Below are 16,488 nucleotides of genomic sequence, written 5' to 3'. Positions count from 1 at the left end.
ACTTTGCAGTTAATCAATACATATTTGCGTGAAGTAATTTAATTAACTACCTGAAATGAGGCATCAAACTGTATATAATTTAAAAGCCATATAGATTCATATATACAAGTACAACAGAAAGAGAGAAAAAATGAGCCCTAAAAGGAGAATGAAAATAAGGATGTTAAGAGACACAAAGGCAAATGGATAAAAAATTGTGTTAGAATTCCAAAAACATAAGCCAGACCAAACCACACTTAATGAAGAAAATTCCCTACAAGAATATTATCTAAGAAATTAATACTGCAGTGTGTTTATTGTCTTTTAGTGCCAGGGACCCCTCACAAAATAGAGATTAAGACCAGACTGCCCAGATTCAAATTCTGGCTATGTAACCTAGGACGCATTACTAAACTCTATACCTCTATTTCCTCATCTATAAAAAAGGCATAACAACAATGGCTATTTAAGGATTTACATATGATATATGTAAAGTGTTTATTCATCATAATGCCTGCCATACTGACTACTGACTGTGTTCAATAAATGGTAACCATTACTTAGTATGTCATTTTGCATGGTTCTTAACCAACAGAGGAAGAAATAGTCACACTCAGACATAATGCTGTCTAAAACAGTCCTTGTATTGCTTTAATGTTGATGAAAGGGAATAATCATATTTGCATGGAAGCCTAGAATTTAAACCTAATATGCAACTACTACTTATCAAATTCATAAAAAATGTTTTTGTCAGCAAGGGAAATTATTACTCTGCAACTATGTTTACAAATTAAATTACAGCATTTGCATTGTTATAATTTTGTTCTTAAAGTTAACAGAAAAGTCAGCTGATCAAAAAGGAAGTAAAAATAAACGAATGCTACCTACTATTTCTAGACTGTAAAAAGTATAAACTAGTTCCCAAATGTGTTGTGACTTGAAGCAAATTTTGAGTACCCACCTACATAAAAAAAAGGAAGCATTATCACAGTGAATACCAAAAAGGAAATTATTTAAAAATAAACAGAAAAGACTCTCATGCACTGCTAGTAGCATGTACTTTGGAAGATAGTTCTGTATTACAAAGTAAAGCTGAAAATATGCACACACTGTGACCCAGCAACCATTTTCCTAGGTATATAACCTAAAAGCACTCTTTTCTCATATTCACCAGGAAACTTACTCAATAGTACAAGAATTTTTATAATCACATTATCCATAAATGCCCCAAACTGGAAACAACCCAAATGTCCAGCAAGAGAAGAATGGATAAATGGTAATATATTCATACAGTGAAAATATGTATTAGCTTCCTATTACTGATGTAAAAAATTACCACAAATTTAGCAGCTAAACAACACAAACTTATAGTCTTAAGGTTCTGGAGATCAGAATTTCAGGCTGCCCCAGGGCTAAAAGCAAGGCTATGCTCCTTCTAGAGGCTCTAGAAGAGAATCCTTTTCCTTGTTTTTTCCATCTTCTGGAAGTTGCCTTCATTCTTTGGCCCATAGCCCCATCTTCCATCTTCAAAGCTGGGATAGTTTAGTTAAGATCTTCAAGTCTCTCTGACCTCTGCTTCTATCATCACATCTCCTATTTCTCTCTAACAAAACATATATGCTCCCTCTCATAGGTCCCTTGTGAGTACACTAAATCCACCTGGATGATCAAGGATAATATTCCCATCTCAAGAGCCTTAATTTAATCATAACTGCAAAGTCTACTCTACCTATAAGGTAACATATTCAGAGGTCTCAAAGATTAAAACGTGAGTATCTTTGGGGGACCATTATTATACCTACCACAAAAAATACACTAAAATGAAAGTAAAGAAACTACTGCTATTCTGAACTACATAAATAAATCTCACAACAGACACTGAAAAAAATCAAGCAAGACAAAATTATACATACGATCCAAGTCCTCCTATAAAACTCAAAAATAAGCAAAACTAAACTATGTGAAATAGAGATGCAAACATAGGTAGTAAGTCTATAAATAAAAAACAAGGACATGATTTTTCATAAAAATCACAAGAATGGATTCCTTTGGGGTAAGGAAGAGGGGGTGAGGCCAGGAAGGGGCTTCTGAGATACTAGCAATGGTCTATTTCTTGACCTAGGGGCCTTATATTACTCTCTAAACTGCACACACACACACAAATAAGTAAATAAACTGCACACATATGTAATTATTAGTATGATTACTACCGCTTTTAAAGGGAACAGTAACAGACAATAGTCATATAAACCACAGCAAGGAAAGCCAGACATGGAATAGATAAGGCAACAACCATCTAGCAGTATGACAGATAGCAGGAGACTGTCCCATCTATACAATGGTGAAAGACCAGCTAACCCGTGACTTAGGCATGAGGCAGAAATCTAGGTGCAGAGTAAAGAAAGAGGCTTAGACACATACACAATTTACAATGTCTTCCTAATAGACTATAAATTTCTTGATGTCAAGAGCAGAATTCTACTTATCTTTGTATTCTTAGTACCAAGCATAATACCTACCATAGGATAATCTTTCAATAAATGTTTAATGAATAGAAGAGTGAATGAAATGCCTTTTACCTCTTGGACAGCTGAATGAAAGTAAGTAGTCCTCAAGTAAATAACTGAGAGTTGAAACTGATTTTTAAATTTAACATATAGTCAGTCAACAGCCAGCATCAAATGGTGAAAAGCTGAAAGCCTTCCAACTAAAACCTGGAATAAGACAGATGCCCATTCTCACCATAGCATTGTATCAACAATAGTATTGAACATACTATCAACATAGCCATCATATGGTACATATAATATCAACATAGTATTGAAATCTTAGACACAGCAATCAGACAAGAAAAAGAAATAAAAAGGATCCAAATTGGAAGGGAAGAGGTAAAATTGTCATTATACTCAGATGACATAATACTATATATAGAAAACCCTAAAGACTCCACATAAAAACTATTAGAGCTTGATAGAGCACATGCTTACCTTGCGGGAGTTCCTGGGTTCAATCCCCAGTTTCTCCATTACAAAAAAAAAAAAAAAAAAACCCTACTAGAGCTGATAAATGAATTCAGCAAAATAGCAGATTACAATATTTACAGAAATCTGTTGCATTTCTTTACACTAACAATGAAATATCAGGAAAGTAAAAAAGAAAAGCTTTTAAAATCTCATTAAAAAAATTAAATACTTAGGAATAAACCTGACCAAGGAGGCAAACAACTTATACACTGGGAACTATAAAACACTGATAGAGGAAATTAATGATGATTTAAAGAAATGGAAAGATAACACATGCTCTTGGATTGGAAGAATTAATACTTTTAAAATGGCCATGCTACCCAAAGCAATCTACAGATTTTTTGTTAAGTAGAATCAATTACAATATGTCAATTTCTGGTGTATGGCACAGTGTCCCAGTCTTGCATACACATACATATATTTGTCTTCATATTAGCAAACTATAGATTTAATGTAATCCCTATTAAATTACCCAGGACATTTTTCACAAAAATAAAATAAATAATTCTAAAATTTATATGGAATCACCAAAGACCCAGAACTGCCAATGCAATACTTAAGAAAAAGAGCAAAGTTGGAGGAATAACCCTCTCAGACTTCAGACAATACTTCGGAGCTACATTAATCAAAACAGCATGTTATTGGCACACACACACACACACAAAGAGATACGGATCAATGAAACAGAACAGAGAGCCCAGAAACAAACCAACACACCTACAGTCAATTAATCTTCAACAAAGGAGGCAAAAATATACAATGGAGAAAAGACAGTCTCTTGGACAAGTGGTGTCAAGAAAGCTGGACAGCCACATGTAAATGAAGTTAGAACACTCCCTCACACCATACACAAAAATAAACTCAAAATGGCTTAAAGACTTAAACATAAGACACCATAAATCTCCTAGAAGAGAACAGAGGCAAAACATTATCTGACATAAATCACAGCAATGTTATCCTTGGTCAGCCTACCAAAGCAATAGAAATAAAAGCAAAAATACACAAATGGGACCTAATTAAACTTAAAAGCTTTTGCACAGGAAGAGGAAACCATAAACAAAATGAAAGACAACCTACAGACTGGGAGAAAATATTTGTAAATGATGTGACTGACAAGGGCTTAATTTCCAGAATATACAAATAGCTCATACAATTCAATAACAAACAAACAAACAAACAAACAAAAAACAAGCCAATCAGAAAATGGACAGAAGACCTAAAGACATTTCTCTAATGAAGACATACAGATGGCCAACAGGCACATGAAAAGATGCTCAATATCACTAATTTCAGAGAACTACAAATCAAAACTACAATAAGATATTACTTCACACCAGTCAGAATAGCCATCATTAAAAAGTCCACAAACAACAAATGCTGGAGAGGGTGTGGAGAAAAGGGAACCCTTCTACACTGTTGGTGGGAATGTAATTCGATGCATTGGAAAACAACATAAAGATTCCTTAAAAAACTAAAAATAGGCTTACCTTATGATCCAGCAACCCCACTTCTGGGCATATAGCTGGAGAAAACTACAATTTGAAAGGATACATGCATCCCAATGTTAACAGTAGCATTATTTATAACAGCCAAGACTATGGAAGTAAACTAAATGTCCATCAACAGATGACTGGATAAAGAAGTTGTAAAATATATATACAATGGAATACTACTCAGCCATAAACAGTGAAATAATGACATCCATAGCAACATGGATGGATCTTGACATTACCATACTAAGTGAAGTAAGTCAGACAGAGAAAGACAAATATAGTATGATATATCACTTATATGTGGAATCTAAAAAAATGGGACAAGTGAACTTATTTACAAAATGGAATCAGACTCAGAGACATAGAAAACAAACTTGAGGTTACCACAGGGGAAACAAGGGGAGCGATAAATTGAGTTTGGGACTAGCAGATACAAACTACTACATACAGAATAGATAAACAACAAGGTCTTACTTTAGAGGACAGGGAACTATATTAAATAACTTATAATACCCTAAAATGAGGGAAAATATGAAAAAATATACATATATATTCACATATATGTATAACCAAATCACTATGCTGTACACCAGAAACTAACACAATGTTGTAAATCAACTATACTTCAATAAAAAAAGAGTTGCTACTAAAAAAACAAAAAATACAGTCAGTCAATAAATTGTTATAATTATGTAGAAGAGTAGAAGGAAGTATAATGCAGTTTTGCCCTCAATGAGTTTACAATCAAGGGAAGACATTAAACAACTATTTCCAAATTATTCTTTGAAACAGAACTCATAATACAAAAATAAATTAATAGTAATTCTCTGGATTTAAAAGGTAATATATATAAAATGTTAATCAGTATCAAATTGTAAGGGCCAGTGCATATGACAAATCAGAACTGAGGTAGATTAACATGGGCTAGGATGATCATACAAAGTTTCTTAGAGGAGCTGGATAGGATTTATAGTGATTTGGTGATTGCAAAATAGACAAATATTTCTCCCATTTCTGTATACACATCCATTTACAGTATGACCCTGCTGCATCTCCCAATGAAAGGTAGAGTTTCTTTCTCCATCCCGGGAACTAAGATTGGTCCTATGACTTGCTTTGACCAATGGGACATCAGGAAACATGACCCAGAAGAAAAAGTACTTATGCAGTGGACTTGCCCTCTTTGGCTGGTTCTATAACCCAGATTGTGAAGAAACCCAAGCTAGGTGACTGCTTCACATAAGTGAGCCTAGATAAGACCAAAAGAACCATTCAGCTGAGCCCAGTGATACTGCCAACCCACAGAACAGTTAACTAATAAATGATTATTGTTTTAGCCTCTGAACTTTGGGGTGGTTTGTTTCAAGACAAGAGCTAACTGACTAAGGAGGTAAGCAAAGGCACAAAATAGGAAATGAGCACAATATACAAGGACACAGGAAAGTGAATGCATAGATTAGTTTAAATAGAAGAGTCTGATTGCAGAGAAAGAATTCATAGGCCTGAAAGTTAAACTGAGTTCAGATTGTAAAAATCAAGCTAGGAAGAGGATAGACTTCATTCAATTTCAATAAACAAGGAAGGGCCACCGAAGGATCTCAGAGCAAGAGAGGATATAATGCAAGAGGAAAGGCAGTTTCATTACAATTACTATTGTCTAGACAGGCTGAAGCAATAAAATTTCCCTACATTTGTGGGAAGCTAGGTAATTCACTAAACAAACAACAGCATGGTTTTATAAGTGCCATATATAGCTTATGTAAGATTCTGCTCTTTAATAGAAAAATTATTTTTACCTATAATTTTAATCTCAATGGGAACAGTACTAGAATTAATTATCAGAAGAGCTTATGCCTAAGGAGTAAGGAAAATATTTTCAAAGCTATATTTGGGCATAAAGATAATATTTCTAGTAATAGAATAACTGCAAAATATGACTATAATTTGTTTGAGATTTCAGTATATTGCCAGGCCAATTCAGCTCCTGACCACCAGAGTAAAAGGGACCAGAATTTAGCCTCCTACCTTAAACAATGAGAAAAGCAGACAATATATGAAACAACAGATTTTAGACACTAAACAATAGGCAGCAAAGAACACGGATCCATGATAGAAGGGAAATAAATTAGGTAAGCCTTAAGACTGCCCTCAGCTCACTGCCTGGAGAGTTTCCAGGCTGCAGCACAGGAATGGGGAACCCAAATAGAGCCCAGCAGCCTTAATGAGCTGAAGAGACAGAATTCAGAATTTTGAGGAGGCCAAGGCAGGGCAGAACACTGAAGAGAACTGCACAAAGATCAAGCTCTGGACATCTAGAGAGGCTTCCCCTTGAAACTGTGGCTTAGTAATAAGGGCATGTGCGTGAAGAAGCGATCAAGGTCAAGGAAAGAACACTGGAAAGGGGCAGGTGGAACAATCCTTAATGCTCACATAGGGCTGTGAATAGTTTGTATAATCAACAGAATGAAAAAAAAAAAAAACTTTAAAAACATCCAGGGCCATGAATGCATCTAACTATTTTCAGACAACTTAGCTGTATCCCAGAACAAATCTGCCAATATTTAAAGAAATGAGAGGGGGGAAAAAAACAGTCCAGCATGTAACACTGTAAAATCATGTCTAGCATCCAAACAGAAATTACCATGGATACAAACAAGGAGAAATATCAATCAATAAAAATAGACCCAGAAATGGTGCAGAGGACAGAATTGGTAGATAAGGACTTTGAAACAGCTATTATAAATATATTTAAGAAAATAGAGAAAAGCATTCAGCCCGAGGGAAAAAAATGGAAGAATTTTTTAAATGAACTTAGAGACTTGAAAACTATATATGTGAGATTTTAAAAAATATATTGGATAGGATTAACAAACACCAGATTAGCCACTGTGTAGAAAGGACTGGTGAATCTAAAAATACAGAAGAAGAAACTATCCAAAATGAAACATACAGAGGAAAAGACAGAAACCAAACAGTATCACTTAGCAATGGGATAACATCAAAAAACCTAAAATATATATAACTGGAGTCCCAGAAGGAGAGAATAAAGAGGTTGCTTACACTTTTATTTTGCTGTCAGTTATTGTAACCATACTATCTTATATAAAGTTTCTCTCCACTTTTAGTATATTTTTTAATTTCTAGGTACATTTATTGAACCCAGAGGGATTCCATGCTTAAAAAAAAATCTGAAGGAAAAATGTCTGAAATTTTCCTGAATCTGATGAAAACTATAAACACACCAAATACTCCCTATCATTAAAATAAAAAATCAGATGCTTTCAAAGCCATCACAAGCTATTGTGTAGACAGTATTTAGGATATCTGGTTAATATTCCAAAAATAGATTAAAATTATTAAAATTATGTTTTAAAATAAAATAGCTGAGGTGTAGACACAAGTTTACAAAGACTCCACACCAGCTAAATTTTTGAAAATATCTAGAAAGACTAATGTAAACAACAGAAGTAAGGGTCAACAATAGGATAAATCCTTTTTTATTTTTAACCCCGTAGGTTTTTGCAAAATCCTCTCTAAAGGGTCAGTAAAAAGAGATGAAGATGTGTGAATAATCCTATTTGCTGATAGCAAAAGAGAAAATCAGTTTAGTTACCACTCACACTTCAGCTGTTCTTTCTAAACTTTCACAGGAGATAAATTATACTTCCAGCAGCATGTAATCTCTCTGCTCAATAAATACATTCAAGAAAGCAAAATATCTATTAAAAATGAAGAGAAACTTTGTAGGTCAATCATGGTTACAATTACCTACAACAAAATAAAAATGTAAACAACCTAGCTCTCCTCTCCCTGGCTACTGATACTAACAACGCAAACAAATTCTTCCCTTGTTGGAAGGAGAGTGTAACTTACATGGAGAGATTGTAAGGAAAACACTAAACAAGACCATTCCTTGGGTAATATCTACTGTAGCCAGATCAACCAAACAAAGCATTGTCTATGATCCTCCCACCAAGACAAAGGAAAATAAATCAATAAAGAACCTTCTCTGTAATGATGATCATTGTAATTGGATTTAAGTATATTAATTTCCCTTTTTAAAAATAGCAAACCTTAAAAAAAATCAAAACTGAGGCAAAGAGAGGCTAAATGATCTAAGGTTCTATGATATATTACAGCAGAGATGAGAAAAGATTCAGATCTCATCTTGATGCACAATTAACAGTTTTATTCGTCTGTTTAATAAGCATTTATTAATTTATGAGGTTTATGGTGATACTAATCTTACGTTCTAAACAAAAATTAGGAGCCATCATGTGATAAGGGATATTTTTTCTGATTTACAAATGAATGTATATATTTTTAAACTTACAAAGATATTCAAATTATATCCTAATTACTTACACATTTAATAACTCATCTATAAGCAGCTAGATTCCAGCTACAAAGAAACTCTAACTACTTATCCGAAAAGACCTCTTTTTTGTAACTACACATACCCTCCTACCAGTAATGCCTAGTCCTAACTTTTGAGGTCCAGAGAGTCTGAAACACAATACAGGAATTCTGTCAGTACTTAAGCAACGGAAGCCTGAGAGAACACAAAGTAGAAATCCACAGTAAAGGGAGAGAATGGACTCTTCAGGACAAAAGTTTTCAAAAGTGTCCTGGCATTCTGTAAGGATTTATCTAAAGCTGTTACAGGAGTTGCATGAATATTTAATTTGTATTAAATATCTTTATTTTGAAATACTTATTTTTAAATATTTAACTATTTGTAACTATAACATAGTCATTAACCTCTGAAACTGGCAGAATATGTAGCAAAAAACAGACTACTTCCCTGAACCCACCTCCCAGACTATTGGGTCTGTCAGTTAACATGTTTATGTGGTAGTCTGCATTTTCCCTTCATGATATTTAGAACACCTGTGGTTCCCTGTTGTACAGTTGTTTGCTCCCACTCTACTGCAAGCTCCAAAAGTGAGATTATTTCTGTCTTGTTCCCTTTTGAATCTTTAACCCCTAGCACAGTAACATGGTAGATGCCAAACAAATATTTAATGAATGAATACATGAGGCTATTCCAATAGTTCCTAAGGAGAGATAATGAGGATCAGAGAGGCTGAGTTAAGGTGGTAGCAGCAGACATGAAAAGGAGAGTTTTTTGAAGGTAGAACCAAGGAAAAGAGTAAGCCAAACAAAATTAAATTAATGAGATTTCGAACTTGGGTGACTGATTAAACAGAGATACCTTCATTTATAAAATTAAAGAATTTAAAAGTGGGCTGACTTTTGTCTTGGACATGTTGAATTCTTTTAAGTGCTAGACAAGTCCAGCAGAAATGAAGTCCTAATCTAGCTTACCATCTACCGTACCATTTAGCTTCCAGATGATTTTTTTCAAACCAAATTTCATGAGAGGCAAGGCTCACATTTTTCTCTTTAGTTATTCGTCTTTTTCCAATTTTCCTCCCCTCATCTATGCACTAGTGGTCATTGAAAAATGTTGATAAAACCTTTTCTGAGAAATTTTAGGAACTGAGGGGCAATTAGTAGATCAAGGGGAAAAAAAAAGAGGGGGCTTTCCAAACTTAACCCGTAATATATAACACACATAGAAAACTATTAGACCAATACTAATAAAATACAGTATCTAGATGATCACATGGCTAGAACAAGATAAGAGAAACAATGCAAAATTATTTTTTTAAAAGGTAATTACCATGGAACTTCAGAAAGAAAAATAAATACTAGAAAAAAATTTATATCATTATAAAAATAATGATACAAGCATTTTCGGTAAAAACAGATATACTAGTAAATAAGTTTTCTAATTCAAACATTTAAAAAAATACTGATTCTTATTTTCAATAAAGATGTAAATTCTCTAAAAATATATATATATTCTTAAAATACGGTTAGGTTGAATCTCAACAGCTTCCCAAAGGAAGCCAAAAAGCTGCTACCTCCTACTCTTCAGAAGACACTACAATAACCCAGATTCTTTTCAAAGAACACTTAATTTTTGGCCTTGGGAAGCTTTACTCTAACTGAAGTGAAATCAAATTGCAAAACACACAAAAAGGAGCAATCAACATCCTAAAACATCAAGGATCTTATACATGTAAGTTTAAAAAATCATTAAAAAACCCAAAATGTTGACAGAAATCAGTAAGTACTATATGTTTAAGTATTAAGAATGTATAAAATAATAACCACAAAGAGAAGAAACACTATTTTTAACTTAAAGTCACATAACATAAATGAAAATATACCAAGAAGTCTGCTTAAAAATCAGCTGTTTAAAAGATAAAATTTTCTGGCAAAATCGATACTGATATTACTGTAAATAATATAATTTCAATCTAAATTTGAAACTTACAATCATGGATCACAAGATATTGAGGACAGAAACTTCTGAGTGGTAACAAGTTGTACTTATGTTCAAAATTCAGCTCTAAAAATTCACCTTTTTTCATATAGTCTTAAAGGCTCTTTTATCAAATATGGACTTATGTTTAACCTGAAAGCACTGCGTATCTACAGCACAAAAGCTGTAAAAAAAAAAAAAAAAATTTTTTTTTTTAACCCAAGGGTTCTATCCATTCTATCTATTCTGACGTTTGGGGGGTAAAAATCTACCACCATCATCACTACTGTTTACAACGTACTGGATAACCCAAAAAATGACAAGGAAGTAAAACAGTATAAATGTTTAATTTCTATTTCAAAACCTATAAATATTGAAGATGTCCTGCAATATTACTGAACAAATTAACTGACATTGCTCCAGCTATATTCTGAGTGATTCCCCAAAACCTCAAAAATAGCAAAGAAAGGAACACATGAATAGAGTAACTTTGAGCAACACACACTCAAACTATAAAGAATGCCATGTATGTATAAAAGAATTTGTCTATAGATTTTTAAGTGGATAAGGAAGTTATATTCTCTATTAATTCTCAAAGGCTATCTTACTTTGCGAATTAATTCAGCCCTCACTAGTTTAATAATGCTCATTAATCATTTTCCCTTGTTTTATACTGCTTTTTTAAAGACAACAAACATCATTTCACATAGTTTCTGAGGATTAGGAATCTGATCTTAGTTGGGTGGTTCCAGCTCAGGGTCTCTCATGAATTGGAATTAAGTTGTCATTTCTACGTATTTTTCCAAGTTATAAAACTTACAAAGAATTGCCTGCCCTCCCCCCCGAAGTTAAATTCCATGATCACAACAAATTCAGCTCTGTACTATTAATTTACAATGAAAAACCAACAATCCATCACTGTCACATTTTAACACATTTTTAAAAGTAAAACACTCTCCAAAGTTATCTAATTTATACAAACTTCACTTCTAACACTATATTTAGATATCTGAACCCTTATATAATTGAGTTCAATTTGCTAAAGCAAAGCAATGTAATCTCATGAAGATTTTCTGAGGTATTAAAATAATCAGTATTTAAAAGAAAGCAAAAGAAGGCACAAAAGTCTGAAATCATATATAACACCAAAGAGAATTCAATAAATTATGTATTAACCATAGCACAAGATAATGAGCAAGATATAGTATATATATATAGTATATATATATAGATATATATATAGTATTCTTAGTCAGCCCCCTACTGAAGATCAAATTTACTTCAACTTAATATTACAAATTAAGTTAATAAATTTATTTTTCTTTTACGTGTCTAAAACTGAAAGAAGAAAATATATTTCCTAACAGTCTGTCATAAAGGAAAAATGTTAGGAAAACTTTTCCTTTATAACCATGCTTTAAACATCCCCTTTATTGCCTTAATAAAAATGTGTCTTACAAGAAAACATAAGCTTTTTAATTAAAAATCCCTTTCAGTATGTTTTTAATTGCAAAGGGTCACAATATATCATCTAAGTCCACACACTTGTTATTCGAAAATGTTTTAGAGTTAAGATGAATTCTTCAAGATTAGTCTTATAAGTAATATTTGTTATCATTACTGCTTCTTTATTAAAAAAAATAAATGCAGAGCATTCAACTTTAAAATCAATCTCCCCTCATCCCTTCCCCTCAAACTAACGTGACTTTATCCCATTTAGCCAAAAGAAAACAGTATACATTTCTTTGGGGTCTATGCTGGCAAATCAGTGTTTAGAAGCCAATGAAACTGTTATTAATGGCTTAGAACCAAACACTGTAACAAAACACACTAAGAGGATCCTCCATGTGTATACATATGCCTGTTCATAATATAATCCTCATGTATGTATTAAAAAACTTAATTTCTGGTGTTTTTTTTTTAAATTGAAGTACAGTTGATTTACAATGTTATGTTAGTTTCTGGTGTACAGGATAGTGATTCAGTTATACATATATATTCTTTTCCATCTTCTTTTTCATTATAGGTTATTACAAGATATTGAATAGAGTTTCCTGTGCTATACAGTAGGACCTTGCTGTTTGTCTATTTTATATACAGTAGTTTGTATCTGCTAATCCCAAACTCCTCATTTATACCTCCCTCTTTGGTAACCAGAAGCTTGTTTTCTATGTCTGTGAGTCTCTTTCTGTTTTGTGAATAAATTTGTATCATTTTTTAGATTCCACATATAAGTGATATTATATGATAGTTGCCTTTCTTTGACTTACTTCACTTAGTATGATAATCTCTAGGTCCATCTATGTTGCTACAAATGGGATTTATTTCATTCTTTTTTATGACTGAGTAGTATTCCACTGTGTGTGTTTGATATATCCCATCTTCTTTATCCAATCATCTATCGATGGACATTTAGGCTGCTTCCATGTCTTGACTACTGCAAATAGTGCTACAATGAACACTGGGGTGCATGTATCTTTTCAAATTAGTTTTCTCTGGATATATGCCCAGGAGAGGGACTGCTGGATCCTATGGTAACTCTATTTTTAGAAGACACTTAATTTCAATTTAATATCAAAACATCTTTACATGATACACAAGTTCTAATAAAACTGTCCTCTTTAATGTTCAAAGAAAACAATTTCTAAAGCAAGGGATGAAAAGAGTTAATACTGGATTGCTGCCACCTATCAACTTTAATTCAAAGCAAAGTACAACTCAATGTCATTTTCACCTCTAATGCAGTTAGAACTGAAACAAAATTAAGTTCACTGTGGATAAAGTCTCCTGGCATCCCAACGGACTATTTACTTCTGACTTGACAGTACATATGTGTTGAGTCTTTTGTGCCTCCCACAGCATCGCAGGGTGTCAACATCATCTTAGTCAAAGCAAATGACGAGCAAATCCTTCAGATTTCCCTCGCACCCTAAGTACAGGAAAGTCAAGGCCTCCATTGTCGTTACTACACAACAAACAGATTCTACAGTCCCATGCCCTCTTGTATTATACTTGGGGAGGCGCGGTGGGAAAGAAGCGCCCGGTATACCCTGAGAATCCTCTGTGTTCAGTCCTGGTACCAGAAGCAGCATGAATACAAGTGGTATGTGGGTCACCCCATAGAGAGAGAAACAGAACGAAGCTTTGTGACCCTCCAAGTTCAGTGAAGACACCAAAAGCCTCTGGGGGATATGGGGCACAACCCTTCGGGGAAACAGAAGAGAAGCAAACGGTCTCTGAGTTGGAGTGACTGGGTCTGGCACAAACCCAGGGCGTGGGTAGCAACCGAGGAGGCTCCAGTACCCCTCCTCTCCGCACCAGGGTCGGTCACTAGGCGAGGGGTGCGGCCAGAGTAGGGGGGGTCAGGACTGAGGGAAGGCGGGACGTGGGGCTCCCCCAGTGGCTCCCAGGGGGCTCGGGGGGTGTGTCCTACCTGGGCCCTGGCGGACGCAGGGATTTCGGGCGGAGGGCTCGAGTCTAGCTCAGGGCCGGGACGGGCAGGGGTCAACCCTCAGCAGGCGGGACGTCCGCCGCCTGCCCATCCCCCGCCGCCCAATGCGGTGGGACCCGAGCGCGGCTTCGAGCGCCGGCCGGCTGGGTAGTCCCCTCGGGTACCGTCCGCGTTTACTGGCGGCGACGGCGGCTGCTGCTGTTACTGCTGCTGCTGCTGGCCGCCCCCAGCCGCTGCTGTTGTGCCAGCCCCTGCTCCTCCTCCTGCCGCCGCCGCCGCCGCCTGGTCCCCACCGCTCCCATCGCCGCTGCGGCGACTACTGCAGCACCCGCTGACCCGACCCGACGTTATTCTCCCCCTTCGCAACCCGGCACAGCCTAGCCCACCTGCCCTGCCAGTGCACACGCCCACCTCTCCGCCACAGGTGCTGATTGGAAAGCGAGTCCCGAGCCCGCCACGTCGGTTGGTTGGTCCCATTGCCAATCACGAAAGGGGCGGAGAGTCAGGGAAAGAGCGTCTCTGCCCCCCACCGGAGAACTGCCGCTATCTTCAGGTTTGCCTGAGAGGGCGAGTTACCGGGAAAGGAGCATCACAATGGCAGCGCGCGTGCGCGCGGGAATTCTGGGCCTTGTAGTTCCACCGGCAGCCGCAACTGCCCGCCCGCCCGGAGCAGAGAAGTAGGGCTTCTGAGGCTAGCGGTTGGCGCACAGTGGTGTCCTCCTAGCTTGGCAGTTACCTTGGTTATAGAGGCTTGGCTGTGACGCCAGCGTTGAAGCTTTCGGAAGAAAATCGGAAATGTCTTGTCACGATACGAATTTACACACGCTGAGGCATTCAATCGCGAAGAAGAGCCCCAAATCATGAGGCCCCGCCACGCCACCCCCTCAGAACCAGAGCTGCCAGGATCTGGCAAATTGGCGCCGTCCCCAGAACCGCCTAACATGAAGCTAATCACCGGTGGGTACTGGGGAAAGGCCTAAAAGTCTAAGGAAGAAAGGAGACCGAGACCTCCAGAAAGGAACGTCAGCCTGGAGCCCGGCGTATCCTTACGGATTTCACAACCAGGAAGAACAAGATTTCATTCCCTTTTGAAACACCACCCGTTAAGGGTTCATTGAGAAGCCGGGTGAGGTCCAGTATGCGATTCCAAGCAAGAGAATGTGGAAGTCCCTCGAAGACTTTCCAAGAAAAGCAAGGAGGGCGGAGCAACAACGCTGTGTGGGATACTTTGTATTTGGTGTTGATGTATCAAGCTTTCGGATGAGGAGGAAACCTCAAGATTAAACCTCTCTCCCATCCTTACCCATCAATTTACAGAAGGAAAAACTCAAAGAGATTTAACAGCTTTCCTAAAGCTACAAAACTTAGTGGAAGAACCAAAACTCAGGTCTCTTGAACTTCCCGTATCCAAGGCTTTTTTTTTTTTTTTTTTTTTTTTTTTTTTTTTTTTAAGTAATAATCACAGTGACTCCCAGGAGTCTGCCCTGGATTGAAAGGATGCAATGAATTACGAGCTTCATTTTACTTTAAATATTTTTCTTCACTCAAGTGACATTATGATTAAACCTGATTAAGACTATACAAGGGTTAAATATGAATCCTATATTCAATCGCATAACTGTTTTTGAATCTATTTCTTCTTGTTCAGGAAATGCCAAAGCCTCTTGACATTCTTTGAAAAACAAGGCCCTTCTACTGTCTATGTCCAGATCCTTGGATAAAAAGCAGGACAAAATGTACATTAAAGGCAATTGATGATGCAGCTCATCTTGTTCTATTCAAACTTAAAGAAGTTGCCAAATTGTTTTCTTTCCACTGATTAAAACCACAAGTTGCTCTTTCCATTACTTTGTCTAACAGAATATAGTGCACTTCAGAGTATTGGCAGGGCAAGTAATTTGAATTGGAAAGTATTAGTGTTTCTGTAAATACTTTTCTTTAAAATTAAAGAAGTTTATAGGGGCAACAAAAAAAAAAAGCCCAGATTCATGGAAATTATGCCTAGCAATATTTCAAATAGCTATTCTCTCTTTGAAGAGAATATTTTTCACTCACTTAGCAAATGTAGTGTGTCCTCTTCAAGCTACCTAGGTATAATCTCTGCTATCACAGGTGAAGATTTTAATGAATTTATTCATAGAACTACTATTGTGTTAATTTTAAATGTGTCCATAGATACAGCTGGATTCTCCAAATGATGGAAAGATG

At 36.1% G+C, this 16,488-nt stretch overlaps 1 protein-coding gene across 1 annotated transcript in view; it reads right to left on the bottom strand.

Annotated features, from left to right (window-relative positions):
* The window catches only part of TTBK2 (tau tubulin kinase 2), a 117,209-nt gene extending 102,546 nt beyond the window's left edge, over nt 1–14,663 (bottom strand). The window contains exon 1 of the mRNA XM_032481407.1: nt 14,263–14,663. The gene's annotated coding sequence lies outside the window, so the exon portion shown is untranslated. The remainder of the gene's footprint in view (nt 1–14,262) is intronic.
* Nucleotides 14,664–16,488: the final 1,825 nt, after the last annotated feature.

This window comes from Camelus ferus, chromosome 6 (assembly GCF_009834535.1).
Source record: "Camelus ferus isolate YT-003-E chromosome 6, BCGSAC_Cfer_1.0, whole genome shotgun sequence".
Taxonomy (NCBI): domain Eukaryota; kingdom Metazoa; phylum Chordata; class Mammalia; order Artiodactyla; family Camelidae; genus Camelus; species Camelus ferus.
The sequence above is the reverse complement of the archived record's forward strand: the minus strand, read 5'-3'. Positions and strand labels throughout refer to the sequence as shown.